Source organism: Erithacus rubecula, assembly GCF_903797595.1.
Source record: "Erithacus rubecula genome assembly, chromosome: 2".
Classification (NCBI taxonomy): Eukaryota; Metazoa; Chordata; class Aves; order Passeriformes; family Muscicapidae; genus Erithacus; species Erithacus rubecula.
This window is the reverse complement of record NC_136685.1, coordinates 1,920,103-1,943,070: the sequence shown is the minus strand read 5'-3', so window position 1 is coordinate 1,943,070 and position 22,968 is coordinate 1,920,103. Positions and strand designations below refer to the sequence as shown.

The following is a 22,968-nucleotide window of genomic DNA, read 5'->3' as shown; positions in this document are numbered from 1 at the left end:
CACCTCCTTTGCAGAGGCTGTGGCTGAGATTCCATGTGATTCAGCTCTTTTGCTGAGCAAGGAGATCACCTGGCTGCCTCCAGGTCAGGGATGTGAGGGGCAGAGAAGTCCTGGAATACTTTGGAATTTCTCTTGGAGTGATGGCAGGCATACTCATGGCTTACTCATGGCACTCCTGAACACAGGGATGTGTTGGAGTCACAGGCTGGAAGGGAACACAGGCTGCTCCATCCCTTCCTCCTCAGGTAGGGTCTCCTGGAGCTGTTTACCCAGCATTATGTCTAGATGTTTTTATTTTTAATATCTCCAGAGATAATTTATGTAGCTTTCTGTGCATTTAATAAAACCCAAAGTTGTTTGTGTACTGCTGAAGAGTGACCTGATTCCAAGCAGAATTTGGATTGCACCTGCCTTGCTGAGGTGTGGGAACTCAGCTGACAGAACTCAGTATAAATACCAGCTGTCACTGGATAATTGTGTCCATAATTAATATGTTTGAAAGTGAGAGACAAGTTCATTTTTGAGGCAATAGTGATGTCAGCATTTAATTGCAACTTCCTTTGTGAGGGGTTGTTGGCAAGCCACAAGTCTGCACCTTTTGGTAAATTATATTTAGCAGGACATAGATCCAGAAACTATAAAAATTAATCACAATTATCTCATGTTTGTCTTGAATAATTATCTTCTAAATGAAAACTTAGTTTATACCTCTTGTTGAAGTGGTACCCAGAGAAATTCCAATTCAAGCAATGCTGAGTGCTGCTTGTGTTATTGGCTGCTTTGGCTCATGTGGACACAACCTCTGCAGGATGCCCTTAGTCCTAAAAAAATCAAAGATTTAAAAATAATTTTTTCTTTCCTTCACTCATTTTTCATTTGGAGAAGATCTTACCTGAGTTTTAGGGTTAACTCTGGCAGGTTCTTCAACAAATCAGTGATGATAACCTTTAGCAAAATTTGCCAGACACCCTACAGGTTGTCTTGGCTTTTGAAACAACTTTTTTTCCTTCAAATTTTCAACATTAACGACTTGGATCCTTGAACCTTGATAATGGCAGATGCTGGTAAAGTGTTTTTTAAGTTTGCTATAAGGAAAACCATTGGATAGGAGAAGATTTGAACAGATTAATTCAGACACTGCAGGTGAGGTAGGAAAAGTGTTCAGGAGTTCATGTGCTCTGGTCATTCCTATGTCTAAGATTTGCTGCAAATTTTGGCAGATATAATCCCAAATACTTCATTGGCACTAACAAGTTCTAAAACTGTTGCCAAGTTGCATAAAAGTCATTAAGCCTTGTTTATTGTCAGGATTAATGCTTAGGAAAAGCTGAATTCCTTCAGGAAAAGTATTGAAATCCATCCTTGCAGAAAAATGAAGTTAATTTTTATCACGAAAGAAAGTAACTTGACAACTCCCTCCTGGCATCTTAAGGCCAACAAGAAACTAATTATAGCAGTAATTGTGATTTCTGTTGTTGACCCATCTGTGGACAGTGGGTTATAAAATGTTATAAAAATGGATGAAATGGCCATAAGTTAAAAATCTTTGCTGTTTTGCAAATAGTTGTGCTTGAAATTATGACTGGAGTTTTGGAGCAAGTGTTTAGTCTGCTTTTGCAGTGGAACATAATGAAAAATGAGTTTATAGTCAGGCTTGAAAATCTATTTCTGGGAACTCAAAAAGGAGGAAAAGTCTTATGCTGAAACAAATACTAAATTTTTAATTATGATTTGAAGGATGTCACTTGAAGAAGTTTTAAAACCTATTTATAAATACGATTCTTTTAGAATACAGTACCAAAGGCAGTGTGGAAAATGAGTAATAATGGCAGGAGTACAGTATAAGATATTTGTTCTCCCTTAAAAGGAGATATTCAGTTTATTATTTGAATTACAAGTCACTGGAGCCTGTTCTTATTTGAGTCTCTTGCCACTGATCCTTTACATTGCTAAACCAACTGAATATATTCAAATTATTGTTCTCCTATAAGACTTGTTTGTAGCCTTTTTCTATTACTAAATTCTAAAAGAAAGAAAATTTAAAAATCAGACCAGTGATACATCTGAATTTGGGGGAGGGTTTCCTCTGTGTCTCAAACTTTTTCAGTTTTTGGGTGGCAGAAGGGAAGGGACCCCAAAATGGCCTTGAAAAGTCCCTGCAGTGACCTCACCCTGCTGCCATGGTAGTGCCTGAGACAAAGCAAACTTACCCAAAAAGAGAATTATTTTGCAGGCACAGCTTCTCTGGGCACCCTCTGCCAGTGTTTTATTAATTCTGAAGTTTTGGGGAGCACAGTTCTCATTCCTCTCTGGTACATCAGTTTGCTGCCCAGCAAGCAGAGTTAGGTGAATTACTGAATTTTGGGTTCCTGTCAGCTGTTAAGTGCTGCAGAGTAGTTGTGACACCAATCTGGGATGGTTTGGTCCTGTGCTGGGTGTGAGTAGCACTTTTCCACCTGTGAGCTGCTAATGCTGGGAATTTACCTTCTGAGCAATTCTGAGGGGGCATCAAAACCCAGCATTTTCTGTTATTAATTTTTAAATAACACACAGCTATGAGTTACTTCACTAACTTAGAGCATTTGATGAAATCAGTGAAGTGAGATGTGGCAGCTTTGCTGGCTCACAATTCTCCCTGAAGCCATAAAATAATTTTGTTTTAACTCCCCTGCAAGGTTTACCTTGCCATTTATCAATTGAAACAATGCAGCCACAGAGAACTTCAAAGTCTCTTTGCTTCACAGCAGTGATCCAGGCAGAGCAGGATCCTTCCTGTAAACACTTTCCATGGCTCAAAGGCTTTATATTTAAAAACATCTTTATTAGGAATCACCTCCTGATGCTGTGTCCAGTTTTTCAGTGTGTATGATCCTCCTGTGCTGTGGAAAACTCAACTAATTTCCCATATTCTTAGAGAGTTGGACAGGGTGGATTGAATTTAGGTGGTTTTTTTGTTGATTTTTTAAAAATGCTTTTGCATGCTACAACTTTTTATTCCTGGTAGTTAAAGGTAGACCTTGCACACAGAACCACCAATGTTTATCTGATGAATCACTACTTCCAAACAACCTTTCATCAGGTTTTTAATTAGCAGGGGTTGAGAACCTGATGCAGATGGAAATATTGTTGATCATCTGAGACTTCTTATTGCAATGAAACATTTACTGCTGATAAGTCCTGTGGTGTCAGCACTAAAAGTGATGCAGGTTCAACACTGCTCACTTCAAATCCTACAAGGTAAATAGGGGTCAGTTGAGTTGCTTGAAATGACAGATATTTTCTAATAATCTGAGTGATTAATTATTCACTATTCTACCTTCTGTCCTGCCTGCTCATTTGCTGGCACTTGAAACTTTTGATACCATGGAGATTTTGGCTGAGGATCCCTCTCATGGGGGGATCCCTCTATAAGTGGAATGTTGATGTTGCAGTTTGCTTGATATAAATGTGAAGTGCCTGTTAATAGACTTATTAATGACTTAATAGCTTTCTATTTAGCTAAGTAGAAAAATAAAGAATTTTTATTTCTGCCCTTTGGTACTTGAAAATTAAGGTGCATTTTAATTTTTTTGCAGTGGTTGTTCTGTGAAAACAAGGCCATTTTCAGTGCTGTAGCTTTGCATGTTTGCTCTTCACCATGGGATTTTTCATTCTGGGATTTTACTGGAATAATTCAGTAAAGTCTTAATTCCCATTATATAAACCAGGTAGTCTTTAAGCTGGGAATATGGAATGGTTTTATCTGCTTGATAATTAATTCTTGATAAGGAGAAGACACCTCAGGGTAGGAGTGAAGATGAAATGTGATATTTTGTGTGTAAGACACATTCTGTCAGCATATATTTATCCCATTACTGAAATTGCTTTGTTTTGCTGAAATATACCTTCACACCACAGGTTTTAGAGGCTGGGGGGATCATAAATAGTGAAGTATTTCATATGCTGGAGCTGCCAGAGGACTCAGTGCTTGATACAGAGTGCTGCCATCACCTTGGAAACCTGTGTTGTGACAAGGGAAAGGTGGCATGAAGATCAAGTGTGTAAAAGCCTTAAAATACAAATTGGGAATTTATCTGTAGCACTCTTAAGGGCAAAGGTGATGAGCTATTGGAACTGACTGTGGCAGGTAGTGAGTTCTTGTTGGCAGCAATGAGGATGTGTTTCAGAAGGGAGCAGTGATGGCCAAATGCTCTAATTGTGTAGCTGGTGTTTGCAAGGTCAGGTTGGCTGTGTTGTACTTCTTTCCAGCTTTAAAATCTGAATATTGAGAGGATATGATGGCTTAGGGTGGTGTATGGTTGTGGTTCAGGTTGGAAGGGACCTTAAAGCTCATCCAGTTCCACCCCTGCCATGGGCAGGGACATCTTCCACTGTCCCAGGTTGCTCCAAACCCCATCCAGCCTGGCCTTGGACACTGACAGGGATCCAGGGGCAGCCACAGCTTCCCTGGGAAACCTCTGCCAGAGTTTCACCACCCTGGAGAATAGTAAATATACTGTATTCCCAATATCCCACCCATCCCTGCCCTCTGGCAGTGAAGCCATTCCCTGTGTCCTGTCCCTCCATCCCTTGAACCCAGCCCCTCCCTCCTTTCTGATACCATCTCCTCCCTCCTTTCTGATACCATCTCCTCCCTCCTTTCTGATACCATCTCCTCCCTCCTTTCTGATACCATCTCCTTCCTCTTCCCTTCTTTCTGCAGGCCATCAATACTAGACAGAATGACTTGTGCTGTGAAATTCTCTTCCTTAGGTTGGCATGACTGGCAGTAAAATGTGGAGCAGGGAGGGGAGGTGAGAAATTCTGAGCTCAGGTTGTGCTGGAGCACAGCCTTGGATAAGTCACTGTTCCCCTTTGTCATATCCATGCAGTGGGAACAATGCAAGAGGCATCAACAGACTTGTGATTCTTTTCTTTTGTTCAAAAAATTGAAAAATAAAGAAAAGCTTCAGGGCAAATTCATTCAAGAACCCAAACCCAGCCTGATCTAAGGTTTACAACATTGAAATGTAGATATTTTAAAAATATAATAGTAGTTTGATAGGACATGTTTAAGTACATAAAGCAAATAAACTCACTGGGCTTGAAATACTGCCTGCTTCATTGTGTATTGGTAATTGATAGATCTCTGGACTCATTACACAAACTAAGCAGGGTTATTTTTATTTTATTTTATTTTATTTTATTTTATTTTATTTTATTTTATTTGCATCAAGTGCAGGGATGTTTATGTGTGTACTTGTCCATGGTTTTCTTTCTAATGAAGGGTTGTTTCCCATTAAGGGTTGTGTCATTTGAAAGGTTTTCATATTGAATTTTTCCTTTAAGCACTTGTAAATCATTGGAAAAAAATTACATTTAGCAGTTGAACTTTAAAAAGCAGTTCCACTGGGGGAGAATAAATAGGGGAAGATATTGAGGGATCTGAATTTTTTTTCCCCCTGCTAATTTCTTTTGGGTTTGCTCAGTGATTTTTAGGCCAACTCCTCTGCCTGATTTCTGAAAGGAGCCTTGGACTTGACACAAGCCAGGACCATTTGAAAATCTAACAAAAGAGCTTGAGAGGTTAAAAATCACTCTCTCGGTATTGAAACCCACTTCAGCTTTAAAAATAAAAATCATTCTAGGTATTCCTGATGTTTGTAATGTGCATGGCTTACAAAGGAGCTGTGGGGAATTGCAGCACTGGCAGCTTTTCAAGTAACCTCTTACAATGCCTGTAACATATTTTCTCTTCCTTTCTTTTTTGCAAGTCATGTTTTGAGCACATTTCTTTGCCTTTCAACTCTGGAAGGCAAATGCAATGTTTGAAATGCTGTGTTGTACTTGGAGAGGCTGGATTTTCCTCTTATTCTGTGAAACAATAAATGGAAACTTGCATGTTTGGAATTGCACAACCCGGCTCTTCCCCCTGGGAGCATTCGGTCATTAAATCCCTGATGGGAAAATTGAAGTTCAGGGGTAAAAATAGAGGTGTGAGGAGGGAGATGTGGGCAAGGAAGGGTTTTTATCAGGTGTTTGCTTTTAAGACAAAGATGTTTTGAAGTTCTTCTGTGTGGGCCAAGTGTTGGAATTCCTTCCAGCTCTGATTCTTGAGAGTTTTAAAACCCTGTGTCCTTTTAGTATCAGGTCTACCCAAAACCAGGTGCTCCAGTCTGGCATAAATGCTGATTTATGGATTGTACTGGAGGAGGAGGGAGAAAACAACACAGAAACTGCCCTTACACCCCTTTGATTTATCCTAGTGCCACTTGCACAAAGTGCTTTATTCCCTGGAGATTGATTTCCTGGGCACTGTGACCAGCAGTGCTTTGCTGTCACCACTCAGGGCAGGTTGTCCCCAAGGATCGACCCCCTCTGCTCATCCTAAACCTGTTGGAGCAGTGATAACTCACAAGAGAAACTTCCCTTAGTGCTGCTGGTTAATTAAGCAGAGGAATTGGGTGTGATGAGTGTGCAGTGACAGCCCATCATTCAGCATCTGTCTTCACCCTGTGCTTAAAATAGCACCTTAAATTTCTGTATGCCTTTATTTTTATTTTCCTGCTTAGGAAATCCTGGATTGCACATTCCAGGAGCAGTTCTAACAAAGGCAGTGCCTGCTGTTGAAATACCTGTAGGGAGAAATTTTCTCTCTTGTGTCCTGTTTTGCTGTGGTATCAAGTGACCAAACTGAATATCCAACATCTTCTCTGTGTTTGTTGTTATGCTTGGACAGACTCATTCAATCAGCTGCATGAATGAGCATTTAGGGGTTTTATAAGCCAATGGACAAATTATGGTAATTAGACATCTTGTCTATTTTGTTATCCTGGCTGCAGAACAATAATGAGGTTAAAGGGATACTGTCAAGGTGACAAAAATACCAAACTGTCTTACCTAAAACCTGCAATTTTTCTGCATTATATATCTGAATACTTTGATTTTAAAGTGTTCTTTTTGCCTGTATTTAATATTCATGACATTTAGGGGCAGAACAGTACAAGTGTGTGGTGTGAAATCTATATCAGCTTCTTATTTCTTGGAGTTTGTATCTTTTAAATGCTGTCAAATAACTTGACAGTCTCTAAATTTTATACAATGGGTCACCTGTGATGGTTGTAGAAATTCATATTTCACTACTGAATATGGCAAACATGCATTTAATATTGCAGGAAACTGAATGGAATAGAGAAATGGGCAACTCCTTAAGGTATTGCTGCTTAGGAATGCCAGTGTCTTTTATATGAGCTTTGCTAAATAATTGTGTTTGCATGGCTGAGAATTTGATGCTCATAATCAGAGTGATTAAACAACAACAAAAAAAATGCAACCAGCTAAAAGCCAATCAGTTTAGTAACATCAAAAGTGGATATATTAGCTGATATATATGTTAAAATCAAGCCTGTGTTCAAGGAGAACCAGCAGTGATAGCCAAGGCTGGTCCTGAAGGTTGATTTTTGAGGAACTCACCCAGCTGGAACATGTGAGCTGAACTTTCCATCAATATCCATTTGCTTTTTTTCCTCTCCTGTACCATTTCAATTCTTGTATTTAATTTTTAGGGTGTCACAGCTTTTTATCTGAAAGTCTGATACTCATTTCAGACATGTTAGGTTTGTTTTCTTTTTGTCAAAGTCCTTTCCTTTTGCAAAAAAAAAAAAAAAGAAAAAAAAAAGAAAAAAGCAGAGGGAAAAGGACTTGTTTTACCCACCACTTTCAGGGCTGTGTTTTGGGGAAAACAGCTGTTAACAAACTATTTTTTTTTTTTTTTTTGCAACATAGGCATCATCCTAGAGCAGCTGACCTTGGACAGTCTCCCAACCTGCCTGTAAAATAAGGATTTTTCCTTTCTTGTTTCTTTTGGCTGCAGGGAGGAGGAGGATAACCTGATCTGTCTAAAGGAGTGGGTTCCAACCACTTGTTTTTTTGTGCTTTTAATGCAGTTTTTTTTTTTTCATTTTGGCTTCACAGGCTCTTTAGAAAATTGTGATGGTTTTATAAAGTAACTAAATATTTAATAAAGTATTAAGTCACTGTCTCACAATGACTTCAGCCATGAGCTGAGACAAGCAGCAAGGGTAAGGAATGTGGAAAATAGTGATTTTACCCTGGTGTCTGCTCACCTCCCTGTGCTCCAGATGAGCAGAGCAGACTGGTGCCTCTCAGAGATAATTGTGACTTTTCATTTTTCCCCCCTCTCCCTGTTCAGAGAGGAAATATCTGCTGCATGTCTGTGTTTTCCCTGGTGCAGCATTTCTTTCAGTTTGTCTCTTTAAATCTCTGCTTGCAAACTTCTTTGTGAAGTTAGCAGTTGGGAGATTATTATTTTTCCTCTCAGTTCCTGCTTTTTTAACTAAATGATGGTTTGTAGTGGTGGACAAAATGTGAGCTCTGTGGAATAACTAATCCACAAATATTCTGTAGTTTATTTTTAATGAGATTTCTGGTCAACTTTCATGCAATAACTTTCCTTCCTCTCCTCCTTCCCATTCCCACCCCTACCCCCACCAAAACAGAAATTGGCCATTAAAGATAATGTTTTCTTTAGCAACTTGTATATGTGGGTGGGTTTTATTTTGGTTGATACATCCCCACAATTTGGGGGAGTTACAGCCTGGAAAACATCCCCATGGAAATGAAGATGGTTGTGTTTATTTGATGTAAGTAGGCAAAGAATTGTTGTAAGAAGGAGCTGTTGTTAGAAAATATTTTTTATGGTAATGATACAAATGGGAAGGAGAGGAACTGACCTTCAAATTCCATGTTGTGTTCCAAGTGGGATTGTTGGGTTTTTGCAGTGACTGTGAGTGATGCAGCCAGCAGGGAATCCAGCAGGACAGTTTTGGAGGAATAATTTATTTAATAATTCCTGTTTTGTCATTCTGTATGAAGAGTTGGGTGTTGAGCATTAAATGTATAATCTTTAATGGACAGTTTAGTATTTGGCTTCTAGCTTCTCAGAATGGTCTGATGTCTTTTGGATTTAGAAGAATAAAATATGGGTGATCATAAGAGTAGTAAGCCAGTCCTGTTTATCTGATAAAATTCCAGTTTCTACCTGTTCATCAACATAGATATTCACAGCTGCTCTTTGTAATTCAGGATGAGCAGAAGGTACTGTTGAGCACCTTTCCAATCTCCAAATTTCAATTAGCATAATAATAACGCATTTCTTGGTGATGTGTGTATTTAAAATAATTAAAAGAGCTTTTCAAGATACAAGTAGACATCTGCTTTTACTCTGGCTTTAGGGAACTGCTGTGCTCAGTGCTAAATCATGATAGTGTCACATAAAATGCTTTTGCATGTGCTGTCCCATATGAAGCACAGTCAAGCAGGCAACAAGTTGCATCTAAAAGCAAAATATTTTTCAGCCAGAAGAGATGAGCAGCAGGCAGCCTGGGAGTTCAAAGTCAGAATTCAGCAGGAAACATCCTTTGGCTCTGTTCAGTGCACATGAAAGCCTCACATCCCATCCCTGTTTATGAATAACAGCAACTTGCTGTGTAGCCCACACTTGCAGGCTAAAAATAACTTTAATGCAAACTTGGCATCAGGAACTGACAAGTTTATTTGGTATCACCTTTAGGTGTTGGTTTGTTTGTTTTTTTGGTTTTTTCCCCAGGGAAATTAATTCCTCCTTTACTGTGTATATGAACTATCACACTATTTAATCACTGAGACCACAAAATACAAAATTCTTTTCCACATGGATCTACTTCCAAGTAGATCCTTGGAAAAGGAAAAGAGAAGTTTTAAGTGAAACCAGCTGTCAGCAAGTGTCTGGTGCTGGTGGCTGCTGTGGAATGAAAGAACAGTGTGAGGAGGTAAATTTTCATCTAATTTTAGGTTTTTACACTCTGAGAATTTCAACTTTCTGCAGAGTGTTTTGTGCCCTAAATGAGCAGAACACACATGGAACACAGGCTGTATTCCCCTCATAAAGAAATCACACAAAGTTTGCTATAATTGTGGTATTGTAGTGATGGTAGATGATTTTTAAAGGTTGAAAATGTGCACAGTTCCCTGCCAGGAGGTTGTAGTGAGCTGGGTCAGTCTCTCCTCCCAGGTAACAAGTGACAGGATGAGAGGAAACAGCCTCAGATTGTGGCCAGGGGGAGGTTTAAATTAGATATTAGGAAAAATTTCTTTGTGGAAAGGGTTGTCAAGCATTGGAATGGGCTGCCCAGAGCAGTGATGGAATCACCATCCCTAGAAGTGTTCAGAAAATGTGTGGATGTGGCACTTGGGGATGTGGTTTAGTGGTGACTGTGGTGGTTCTCCTGGAGGTCTTCCCTGACCTTTAGGATTCTATAATTCCATCTTTAGGTGAAGGATTTCAAAGTATGAACAAGAAGAAATTCCCTCAGATGCCAACAAGGCAATGTGATTGCTTTTCTTGGTTATTAGGGGTTTTTCTCTCTTTAATTACATTCCTTTTTGACAGAATTAACTGGTGGCATTATTTTTGCAGGGCTGTAGCACGTGGTCAGTGATGAGAATGGCTGTATTTTGATATTTTCCTCAATGCCCAAGTATCCATTCTGTATTAATCATTTGTGGCAGTGGGAATCAGCACAGAGGTTCCATTTCTGGGTGATGCATTGCTCTGTTCACTAGGATTTCCTATAAAACCAGCTTATTATGGTGACATTTACAGAAAAGCCAAACAACTCTTATCCTCATCCAGGATGAACATTGTAGATGCTGTAGTCCAGAAAAAGCTTTAGAGCACTGAATTTACAGGATTAGATCTGTCCTGCAGCTGGAGCAAAGTCATTTTAGATGAGATCTAAGGGGATTTTTAGAAGGTGGTGAGGCACTGGTGCCCTGGAAATGTCCAAGGCCAGGTTGGATGGGACTTGAAACATCTTGGGATAGTAGATTGTGTCCCTGCAGGATTTAATTAGATGTCCTTTAAAAGGTCCCTTCCAAACCATCCTAAAATTCTTTTCTCAGTGATTTCATGAGACTCAGTCCTGGGGCATCATTTCTCACTATCCAGCTCTGTGATTCCCTGTTCTGGCTGCTCTTTTCCCTTTTTCCAGCCCCTTTATATTGTCTAAGTGAGGGGAAGATGCTAAAGAGCCACTGAGCTGCATTTGTGCAGCACAGAACACTTGACCAAAAAATGAACTTTTAATTAGCCAGAACTGAATGTAACCCAGCACATTTGTAATGTCCTTACAGTGACTTTTTTTTTTTTTTTTAATATCTACAACCATAACCAACTTTTGCTCCAGAACCAGTGTTATGGAAAGGTTTAATTCTCCTTTTGGGGTGGTTTTTTTATCTACAACCATAACCAGTTTTTGCTCCAGAACCAGTGTTATGGAAAGGTTTAATTCTCCTTTTGGGGTGGTTTTTTTATCTACAACCATAACCAGTTTTTGCTTCAGAACCAGTGTTATGGAAAGGTTTAATTCTCCTTTTGGGGTGGTTTTTTTATCTACAACCATAACCAGTTTTTGCTTCAGAACCAGTGTTATGGAAAGGTTTAATTCTCCTTTTGGGGTGGGTTGGATTTTTTGGGAGTTTTTTTGTTTTGTTTTTTTGGGGGTTTTTGGGGTGGTTTTTTTTTTTTTTTTTGGTTGTTGTTGTTGGGTTTTTTTGTTTGGTTGGGTTTTTTTTGTTTTTTTTTTTAATCTACAACCATAACCAGCTTTTGCTCCAGAAACAGTGTTATGGAAGGGTTTAATTCTACTTTTGGTGTGTTTTTTTTTTATCTACAACCATAACCAACTTTTGCTCCAGAACCAGTGTTATGGAAAGGTTTCATTTTCCTTTTGGGGTGTTTTTTTTATTTTTTTTGGTTTGAGGGAGAGGTGTTGAAAGGGATTTCAAAAGAGAAGGCATGCTGGGGAGATAAACAGCTCTGGGAATAGGAGCAGCACAGGAAACCAATCCATGGTGTAGCTTGTGGGAAGCTCTTAGAAGTAATTAGGGATAAGAGTGAGGCAGGAGGAAATCTGGTTGGCTGCTGTGGCACTTCCAGCAGCAACTCTGACCTTGGCTTGGAGGTGCTTTGAGGCTGCTGGGGAAAGATTTGCTGCCAGAACTCCTGGGTTTTACCTGAATTCCCTTGGAAAATCTGCTGGCAGCCTGCAGAGAGTAAGTTCTCATCCCATGGCTAAAGGCTCTGCATCCTTCCTTCACTTCAGGCACAGAAATATGTGATAAAAGTTGGTGACAGACCAGAGGAATTGTGTTTGTGCTTTTTAGAAGCCTAATCTCATCCTGGAGCACCAGGAGCAGTGTGCCCAAGGGTGGGAATTGCATCCTCCTTGCAAACATTTCTGTGCCCTGGGACATAAGAGTTGGCAAAAACCAGCAAGTCTGGCCAGGATCCAGACCCAGGAGATTGGTTGGCAGCAAAGCCCTTGGTGGGATTTAATCTGACACAATTTACTTGGCTGAAAGGGATAAGTGATGGTGCACAGTGAGAGTTTCACCTTGTTAAATATTTAAATATCTGCCTTCTGCTGCCAGAGCATGAAATGATAACTTAATCCCTGATTGCTCCTACAGCCCTGCAGGCCACAGTCTCTGGAAGAATGTTTGTCAGCCAAAAATGTGCAGCTTCACCAAGCCCAGTTTCAGTGCTTTTTCACTACTGAATTAATTTGGGGCCAGATGGTTTTGCCCTCTTGATATCATAGCTCCTGCACTTGGTCCTATCATCACTCCTGTGCTAATGCCTGTTCCTGATTCCTATTTTCCCCAGCATGAATAAATCAGCAGCAGTGATGAACAAACCCTTCAGCAGCTGCCACACTAGTTTTTTGGGGTGCTGGGTATTGGTACAAGTGTTTAGTGAAAGAATTTTTTGTACCCAAGAATAACAAGAAGTAAGGAATAAAAGCATATTGAAAATTCCCTTCCTCATTAAATTCTTCAGGATTATCTGATTACCCAAATGAGATCTTTCAGTTGGAACACAATGGGCATGAGAGAACTGCAGTGCTTTGAAACAGTTCTGTAGTGTGTTGGCTCAAGAATAGTTCACAAAATATTTCCTACACTTAAAAATGACCACAGCCATTTGCTGAGGTGGGAGGGAGAAGAATAGACAGAGCAAATGGGTAGGATCATCATGTGGCCAAAATATAAATTTGGGAAATTTAGGGTGCAGAGAAATGCTACAGTGAGTCAGTAACACCTATTTAGGAAGAAATAATTATGCCTTTTCCATCACATAATGAAGAAATCTCTATTTCTGGACTCTGTCTTTCCTTCTCACTCCAAAGACCTTGTTTTTTTGCCTTCAGAACAAGTTATTGGTGCAGATCTGTTCACTTTAATGCAATCTGAGGTTTAAGCAAATCTTTAATTGTGCCTTGAGCACTCTGATTTTTTTTTTCAGCAGTCTGGAGCCATTAGCAGGGCAGATCCAGGACATGGGAGCTGAGCTGTCATGGTGAAGGCTTGCCTGTAATTTTCATAATATGCTGCATTTTTCCTTTGCTTTTCAGCAAACAGGTCAATTATAGCTTATTTCTCATCTTCATGCTGGGAAGGAAAAACAGCTGATTGGAGTGGTATACTGAGGATAAGGATTGCTTTTCTAGGTCAGCCAGAAGAGAGCTTGGTTCAAAAATCTTACCCTGGAAAGCAATTCTTGCTTTCTTTTGGACAAAAGTTTTATTTATTTCCTCATGCCAGGTACTCCTGTAGTAAGATTTCTGGAGTTAGATGGGATATTGGGAAGAAATTGGAATAATAGAATTGTTTAGGTTTGAAAGGAGCTTTAAAATCATGGAGTCCAGCCATTAAGCCAGCACTGCCAAGCCACCATTAAAACATGTCCTTAATCACATCTCTGCATCTGTCATATCTCTCCAGGGATGGTGATAAGGATATTGATTGCTGCCTGCTTCCTTATCTCCATGCTGTCAGTCAGGTTGTCTTAAATGGCTTGGAGGAATTTATTCAGCATTGAAAGCCTTGATCAGGGAGGGTACAGAGTCTGTTCTCTTGGGGAGAGCAAAAAAATCATGGCAGCATTTCTTTTTTGAGACATATAAACACTAATTTTACTCTAGCTGAATGTCTGAGGTTTTTAATACAGGTCAGGCTTTGTTGGAATGCTCTTTTTGAGATGCCAGTGCTTTGACAAGCTGCTGTTCTTGTTTGCAGCATGGTTCAGGGGAGTTGTTCTTTCACCTCCCAGGCTCCTTGGATGCTGATGGAGGGTTTGGGTTGAGGGTACCCAGATCTTGTGCAGCAGCCTCTGGGTTATCACTGTGATCATGGATGTGCTGAAGTGAGGAAATTCAGGTGGTTACTGAGCAGTGGAGCCAAGGCAAATCACTTTTTAATGCTAATGACCAGCCCTTCTTGCCTGCAGCTCTTACCTTCTCCCTCCTCCCCATTAGACCAACATCATTTGTGGTTTCTGGTGTGTTTGTATTTTAAACACTGCTCAAATCCCTCATGTGGAGCTAGATCCAAACCAGACTTTATCACATGAAAATAACACTGTGCTCAGCAGGAATCTGCTTCTGGAGGCACCAAAAATGACTCTGAGGTATAAATTTTGGCATGGGCATGTACCTTTTTCCTCAGCTGAAATTGCATCAAGATTCAGAATGTACCCAGTGAAATCCCCAATCCTGTAAATGCCCTGTGCATGCACAAACCACACCATTAACATTGATTTCTCTACAAAATGTGGCCACAAAAATGTTCCCTTTTGAACTGCTGCCACTTCAGACATTTCCTACTTGCTTAATGCCTGGTGGATGTGCTAAAGGAGTTGGAAAACCAAATCCAAAGAGAGGAAGGTGGTACTCTCCACTAGAGGACAAAGCAGACCTGTGGAACAAAAAAAAAAAAAAATGAAGGAAGCAATTTGACTTATTTAGATCTCAGGGCTGGAAGAACTCCAAAGTTGCATCTGTGCTGATCTAACACAGATTGCTGGATAAGCCATGAGGATAAATGACTGAAAGTTCTCTGGGGATGTCAGAAAACTGGACTGTCAGGTGTTAGGAGAACAGGGATGCTGTTGGTAATTCAGTAGGGGAGGAGATGGGGACACTTCTTACACACATTTGTGTTTGGAGGGAGTCAGTGCACTTTTAAAAGAAATAGAAAACATTATCAACATTTTCAGAGTGCTCCTGCTGAACATTTGATTCCCTGAGTTAAAGTGTCTTTACAGTAATTTCCTTAGTGTGGAATGGTTGATGAATGGGAAGGTGAGGAGCATGTGGAGCCTCCATGGCTGTGGATCCCTTTGTACTCCTGCAAATGGCTCTTCTTAAATATTTTTCTCTTCCTTGTTTGAAGCAGAGAGGGGCTGAAGGAGATTGTAGAGAGAAATTCTTCCTTGTGAGGATGGTGAGGCCCTGGCAGAGGTTTCCCAGAGCAGCTGTGGCTGTCCTGGATCCCTGGAATGTCCAAGGTCAGGGCTTGGATCAACCTGGGATAGTGGAAAGTGTCCCTGCCCATGGCAGGGGTGGGACTGGGTGAGCTTTAAGGTTCCATCTAACCCAAATTATTCTGGGATTCTTTATTCAAAGAATATTGGATGCACACATTTGTATTTAGGTACTTGTGTAAATATTGTAGAGTCCATGGAAAACCCATTCTTCATGGACCTGAGAGAGTCCTTGAAATACCCTTTCAAGGATTAAATTCCTTTTAGTGCCAATCCTTTGCTTTCCATTGTACCCAGGAGATCATTCTGGGATTATTCCTTTGTCAATGGCTTGGCTAAAGGTTACCCTGGGTGTGGATGCTGTAGAACAAGATGATCATATATTGATCATATACTGTAAATGCCATAATTTGCCATTTGGGATCTCCTGGAGGAGCTGCCACATCCTAAAGAGGCTTTTTCCCTTCCCTCACATGGTTATAAAAAGGTAGCTACAACCCACATCATTAAAAAATTCTGTAATTCACAATAGCAGTTGAAAGTTTGGGGACTGGCTGTTCACCAAACATTCTCTAGAGCACAATAGTGTCCTGACATCTGAGTATTTACAAACAAAAGGATAAAGTTGTAATCCCCTTGTCATAACACCAGCTTTATGGGATCCATGCTCTGCCTGAATGGGGTTGGGACTAAGCAGATTATTGTACCAACAATACAGAAAATTTACCTCCAAGTACAAAATACCCCAAACCCACAAAGCTGCTGCTCCACACGAGTTCTTGGGGTTTGTGGAATTTTATTTTTATTTTTTCTTTTTTAATTGTTTTGAGTGAGCTGGCAAAAATTAGTTTTGTCAGTAGAAACTAAGTAACTGCCAACTACGCCTGGAATGCCTTGGAGCACTGGAGGAATTTTCCAAGGAACAGTGATTACCTTTGTTCCTTTTACTTTAGGCTTTGAACTCTCTATGCTCTTTCACAGTTGTTTTTGTGTTTTGTTTTTTTTTTTAAATGTATTGAGGGATTTTGTTTTAAAGAGGCTGTTACTGATTGCAAAAAAAAAAAAATTCTTTTGCTCAAATAGAACTCAGTATTGCTGTGGAAGTAAAAAATGAGACTCTGTAAGAAAATTATTAATTGCAGGACATCATCAAAAATTGGAGTTTGATACCACTTGGCCTCCATGTAAAAATATTTATAAACTCTTAAACAGTTGTGAAACTAAATAACCTTAAGCACTTTACAATCTGAAATATTCTGGGAAAATGAGTTTTAGGTATCATAGGATAAGCTTGAAGTGGTCACATTTGATTTAGTTGACTTTTCCTCTCATTGTATATACCTGGCAGCAGCAAAATGGATTGCAAGTTGTATTTGTCTGATAGGCAAAAAGGGAGGAAACAGCTTCTCAAAGAATTCTAATTTTTGTTATCAGTGTCATCCTGCATCTTTCAGTTATGTCTGTGTTAGTAAAATCATTAAATCTATTCTCTACATTTTATTTCACCATTGGCTGGCACTTTTTTATGCCATGCAAGAAATTCTGCAGCTGAAATTTTAACAGTAAAACTCTGACCATTGCAGTGCTGGCTCTTCAAAATATTTCATTCTGAATCCTTTATTCATGCAGGGAAAAAAAAAAAAAACAAAAAAAAAAACCACAGCACACATACAAGCTCCCAATTAAAGGATGTGCTTCAGAAAGATAACTGGGCTCCCAAACTTCAATCAAATCCAAGATTTTCCTTATTTTTTTTTTTTTCCTTAGCTTCTCCACTCTAGGAAGTTCCTGTAGTAGAGTGAAGGAGAGAGAAATTTGGAAATCATAAGCCCCAGTTACTTCAGAATAAAAGACTAAATAATAAAATAAAATCTCCTGTTCAGGCAAGAGTCTACTGCTGAGGCAATGAGAGCACTAACTTTGGAATTCCACTTCTCTACACCCAATATTTGCCCTCTGAGATATAGTCAGGGGATGTAAAATTATAGAAAATCCTGAGCTGGAAGGGACCCACCAGAAGTTTTCCTGAGAAACCCTTTTATCCATAAAATCCATTATCTTTTAACCCATTGCTCTTCAAACAGAGCCTTATTTCCTTAGCACAGCTCAGTGCTGAGATGCTGGGAACAGGTTATTTGATGTTTGGGGTGATGATATTGATGATATTGATGATTTGATGTTCCTGAGGTGCTCCTGCCTCTGCTGGTGAGTGAGAAGGAACAAGGGAAAACAGCTTTAATTCCAGTGGAAGATATCACTGCCAAGAGCACAGGGTTGAAACAGGATGGTGTTTAGGGTCCCTTCCAACCCAAACCATTCTGTGATTCTAGAAAAACACTTTTCTTCACAAAATTTGCTTCAGGGCTTTCCATACCAGTGCTATTTTGAGCCTTACTTAACCAGGGGAAAGAAAGGAAGGAAAGATTTGAGGGGATGACAAACTCTGCCCAACTTGAGTTCTTGAATTCCATGGAATATTGGCAAATGATGCTGTTGTGTCTGTCAGAACTTAGGATAATTATTGTACAGCTTCTATCTGCAACAGCTTATTAATAAAATCCCAGAATTCCATAATGACTGGATCCAAAGAGTAAATTATTGTTACACATCATGTCAACTTTATTTTCAGTAATAATATTTTTTAAGCCAGTTGGCAACATAAAGATGTGGCCTTACAGAGTGATCTCTGGGAGACACTGATACTTTTTTACTTGTAAACATCAAGGAGTTTTTCCCCAGCTGTTTCTTTTTCTAGTTACATTTTTAGCTGCATTCTAGAGTTTATGCTGGGCAGTTTCTGCTGAAGGGCATAAAATAGCAATAATTACACTGAAATTTGATATGCTTGTTTTTGCAAATGGTTATGGAAGATTTAAAGTGGGAAGCAATGAAAATTTCTGGTGAGATTTGCTGAGACTTTCCTGATTCATAGTTGGAATTGTTGCTTTTTTTTTTTTTTTTTTCCTAACCCTCAAATTTGTGTTACATTTTTCTAGTCTAGAAGCTTCTGAAAATGACAAAATGTTATGTTTCAATTTCATAAATCCAGAATAGCCTTGTGCCACTTGGCAGTATCCCTCAAACATACAGTTTGGATGTTGGTGCCATAGGAAATGTTCTTTTTTTTTCAAAAAAATACAGAGAAGAAAACCCATGCCTGGCATGTCAGCTCCTGTCCTAGAGCTTCTGGAGCTCTTTCCCTGCTTCCTGCCTTGCCATCTCCCACCTTTCTCCTCCCTTTGCCCCATCTGCCAGTTTCTGATTTGGACAAGCAGGGAGATGTGCTGATTTGCCAGCTGGCTGCTATCTCAGAGCCAGACAGAAGAGAGGGGCTGAGCTTTCCCCACCTCTGCCCCTTTCCTGGGCTCTTTTCCCCTTTTGAACATGGAAGAACTGGGTGTTACTAAAATGTCACTGATGAGTATGGTTGGAGCAGTTTATTGTGGTTGAATATTTAATTTAATTATTCTATTTAAAAACTGAAGCAGTAGTGGTATTGCACATGCACTGATGGTCTCAGCTGGGAGCTGCTCTGATTTTATTCTTCTTATTTTATTATTATTATTTGGTGGTACCACCAAAATGTTCATAGAAAAGCAAGTGTGTCCTGATCAAGAAGCTTTTTTCAAATGTATTTGGGGGTTTTGTTTTAAAGAGGCTGTTTCTGACTGCAGAAAGATCTTTTGCTCTAACAGGGCCAGTGTGGTTTTCTCCCAAAGAAAACTGCTCAAGAGATAGTTTAAACAGAAGTTATTACCCAAGCTTCATTCACTCTCAAAACAGCAGAAATATTCATGGAATCATGGAATGATTGGAGTTGGAAAAGACCTTAAAGATCATCTCATTGCACTTTCCTGCAACAAATAAAGTACTATTGAATGCAGGATGTTGTTTTGGAGTAGTCTTTCTCTTTTAATTTTAGAATTAAATTTGATACATTAGATTCCCCCCTGCTTCTGTTTGACATTGAGCTGAGAAGAGATAAAAGAAGGGAGTTGGCAAATTCCTGTCAGACTGGATACAAGTGAAAACAAGTAGCTGGAAGCATCTCAGTGACATCCTTCAGTGGCTAAGAGATAAGTTTTCCCTCCCTGCCTTGGATGCTTCTGTTTTATCTGAGATAAATGTGAATTTTTGGCTGTGAGCCAGAGAGCTGCCTGCACCTCAGAATGGCATCCTTGGGGATGGAGAGGGACTGGGGACAAGGGATGGAGGGACAGGAGACAGGGAATGGCTTCACTGCCAGAGGGCAGGGATGGGTGGGATTTTGGGCAGGAATTGTTGGCTGTGAAGGTGGGAAGGGCACAGGGTGCCCAGAGAAGCTTCATCCCTCAGAGCTTCCCTGTGACAGAGCCTCCCACCCTCACAAGGGACAATTCCTTCCAGATATCTTACCCAAATTTCCCCTCTTTCAGTTTGAATATGTTCTCCCTTTTCCTGTCACTCTGGTGAACAGCCCCTCTACAGCTTCCCTGTCACCCTCAGACACTGGAAGGTGCTGTGAGGTCTCCACACAATCTTTTCCAGGCTGAACAGCCCAAAATTCCCCAGTTTGTCTCCTAAGGGGAGCTGCTCCAGTCCTCTTGCTCTACCAGTTCCATGGTGAAGCTTCTGTCCTGCTTTGGAGGACAGGTGTCTGCTGAGAAAGGCAAGAGCCACTCTTTGAAATGGAGAATGTAACCCCCCTCCCTACAAATTATTATAATTTTGAAATTAAGGGGCTCTCAGGCAAAGATATGGGAATTAGGAGTAACAGTTCTTTACTGAGAAAATTAAAATAGAAATACAGTATTACAAAGAACAATCCCAACCCTGCCAGAGTCAGAATCCAAGCTGACACAGTCAGTCAGTCAGGGTGGTGGCACAGTCCCATTCCATGGTGCTGCATCCTCCTGCAGGGGCAGATGTGGCTCAGCTGGAGCAGTGCTCCTGGAGAAGGTGCAGTTTCCTCTGAAGGTGCAGGGATGATGTGGGAAGGTCCAGTTTTCCTCTGGAATCCAGTGGAAAGGCTGCTCTGGTGTTCCAAATCTCAGTTTTTCTCTGGGTAGGAAAGGCTTGGCTCCTGCCCTGGCTGGAGCATCTCCCAGTGGGATGATGGAATTTTATCAGCCATACACTGGGACTCAGTGGCCATGAACAGGAGATATCTCCTGGAGGGAGGATGGGCTGTGGGAAGATAAAGATGATTGCCCAGCTGGTTTAAAGATGGCCCATTAGCAGAGAATATGTGCTAGGAGATCAGGGGCACTGCCCCAGCTGGTTTAACAGATGGGGACAGAATACAGACTTTTGGTCACATCCTATATTGCAACCCAAGATACCTTCCCATGCTGGGGACATCAGAACTGTGTGCACCATTCCAGGTGGGCTGTGACAAGAGCAGAGTAGAGGGGAAAAGTCACCTCCCTGTTCTTTGCACATGTTCTTGTCATGTGTGTTTTGTTTCTGGAGATCCTTCCTTGCTGTGTGGGTGATGCTCTTCTTGGTATTTGACCTTTTCCTCACCTCTGGGATGTACAGGAGCACTTGGGTGTGAAACCCAGCACTCCCAGTGTGTTCTTGCAGCCAACCAAGCTGCTCTGGGTGCTCTATTTCCCCATCTATTCATTTCCCAAGGGATTTTTGAATCAGGCTAAAAGTCTTTTCATGGGTTTCTGGGCCCAGCACGCAGCTGCAGCGTTAATGGGCTCATATGTGCACAGCACAATGCTGTGTGTGGCAGGCTGCACCCTTAATGCTTTCCTTGGGGAAACATTTGTCCCATTTATTCTCTTCATGGTCAAAAGTACATCAAACAAGCTGCAGCTCTGTGTAGCTGTGCTTTATCCCAAATAAACCCATGCTGGGTTTTGTGGGGCTTCTGTTCCCTCACGTTTGGATTAAGTAAAACCCAAGAGCTGGGTTTGTGTGTTTGTGCAGCCCTTCAGAAAATGAGATTCTTAGTTCAGACTAAAGGTCTTAAGTTAAGCTTGATGATACATAGCCCTGTGTAATCCATTGTCTTAAAATTGTATCTGTGACAGAACTTCTCAGATTATGTCCTTATGGCTGCTTTAACCCAAATACTCAATAATATGCCCTATATATTGAGGGCTGGGCAGATCAGCTGGGTTGATGCAATTTAATCCTGCCTTGGAATTGGGCTGGGGAATGTGAGCAGGGCAGTGTCACATCTGTGGGTGTTAAGCTCAGCCTCTGAATCCAGGCTTGCTGTTCCCTTTGTTTTACAAGGGGAATGTTTTTGTAGGAACAGTGATTAACCTGCCCTGTAAGCAGAGCTTCCCTAAGAGCAGTGAAATCCTGCAGCAAAGTGCTCCATGAGCATTTGAGAGCACAGAAATCCATGAAAATTCTGCTGTGTCTCTCTGAGAGGGATCCAGAGGGACTCTGGGGAGTCTCCTGTGTCTGGATCAAAGCCCCAGCAAAGGAGATTCCCTCAATAAAATCCACCCAGGAGCAACAGCCAAGAGTCCACACCAAGCTGGCTGCCAAGGACCTTGGGAGAGCCTTTATTTCAGCTAAGCCAGATGGCAGAGGAAAAGGGGTCATGTTGTCACTGCTGCCTTGGGTGACCCTGTGACATGGGGTGACCTTGACTTAAATAATCAGCCTGCTCTCCCAAGTGCCTGTCCTGGCAAACAGGCACAGCAGACATCCAGGCAGAGTAAAAAGAGGTGATGGATTTGCATAAAAAATTAATTCTTTTTGAGAGACAGTGCTCAGAAAATACTATTTTTAAACTTGCTTCTCAAGTGAGCAGCAGGAGCTCTCAGGGTAATCCTGTGTGGCTCCCATGTCTTTCTCCTGCTCTGTTCAAAAGAAATCAGTGTTGCTTGTCACAAGACTTTACTCATTGCTGATGTCAAGAGTTCCCTAATGTCCCTTGGAAGGTCCAGGACAAGGGGAGTATCAGTGGCTTGTTGTGTGTTTTCTGCTTTTCTGCAGCCTCTGATGTGGGGAGGCTGCATAACCTGCAGTCATTGACTGAGTATTTGCTGGTATTTTAAAGGTCACTCCAGTAATTTTGTACTTGCTTAAAAACAAACAAACAAAAATCCTCAAAGTTTTAAATTCTGCACATAACAGAGTAGAGGAATTGCTGTTCTCTGCTCATTCTTTTGGGGAAGCAAATGTTTGCTCTGCTGTCCCAGCAACCAGAGAGAGCTGGGTTGGGCAAACCCAGAAGCTGGACTATGACATTTCCTCTTGAAAAACACTCCTGAAGTTCCTGTTCAAGTGGTTTTGGAAATTTTTATGCTGCTTGGGTACTTTGTTTTTAAAAAGCAGTGACACCCAGAGAGAGGAAGAGGTGTCACAAGAAAAACAAATCTGTGAGAGAATGAGGAAGAGATGCAGCATGAGGAAAATCAGTGGCTTTGAATTTTAAATCAACTCTAAACAGCATCTCAAATCTTGCCCCTAAAAGGTTTATAAAATAACTTGGGGTCTGTAAGCAAGGAGAAATCAGAGGAGAGAAATGAACTTTTGAAACACAGCATTCCAGTGATTAATGCTAGCACAATTAAGCTAAAATCACTGCAACTAACAGTCCTTGTTTTTCTTTTGTCTTTTTTTTTTTTTTTCCTTCCCTTGACCTTGTACCA

The 22,968-nt window shown here is 40.7% G+C and overlaps 1 protein-coding gene across 1 annotated transcript in view; it reads left to right on the top strand.

Moving 5' to 3' along the window:
• Positions 1 to 22,968, top strand: part of KIF13B (kinesin family member 13B) — a 113,915-nt gene that overhangs the window by 22,124 nt on the left and 68,823 nt on the right. The window lies entirely within an intron of this gene.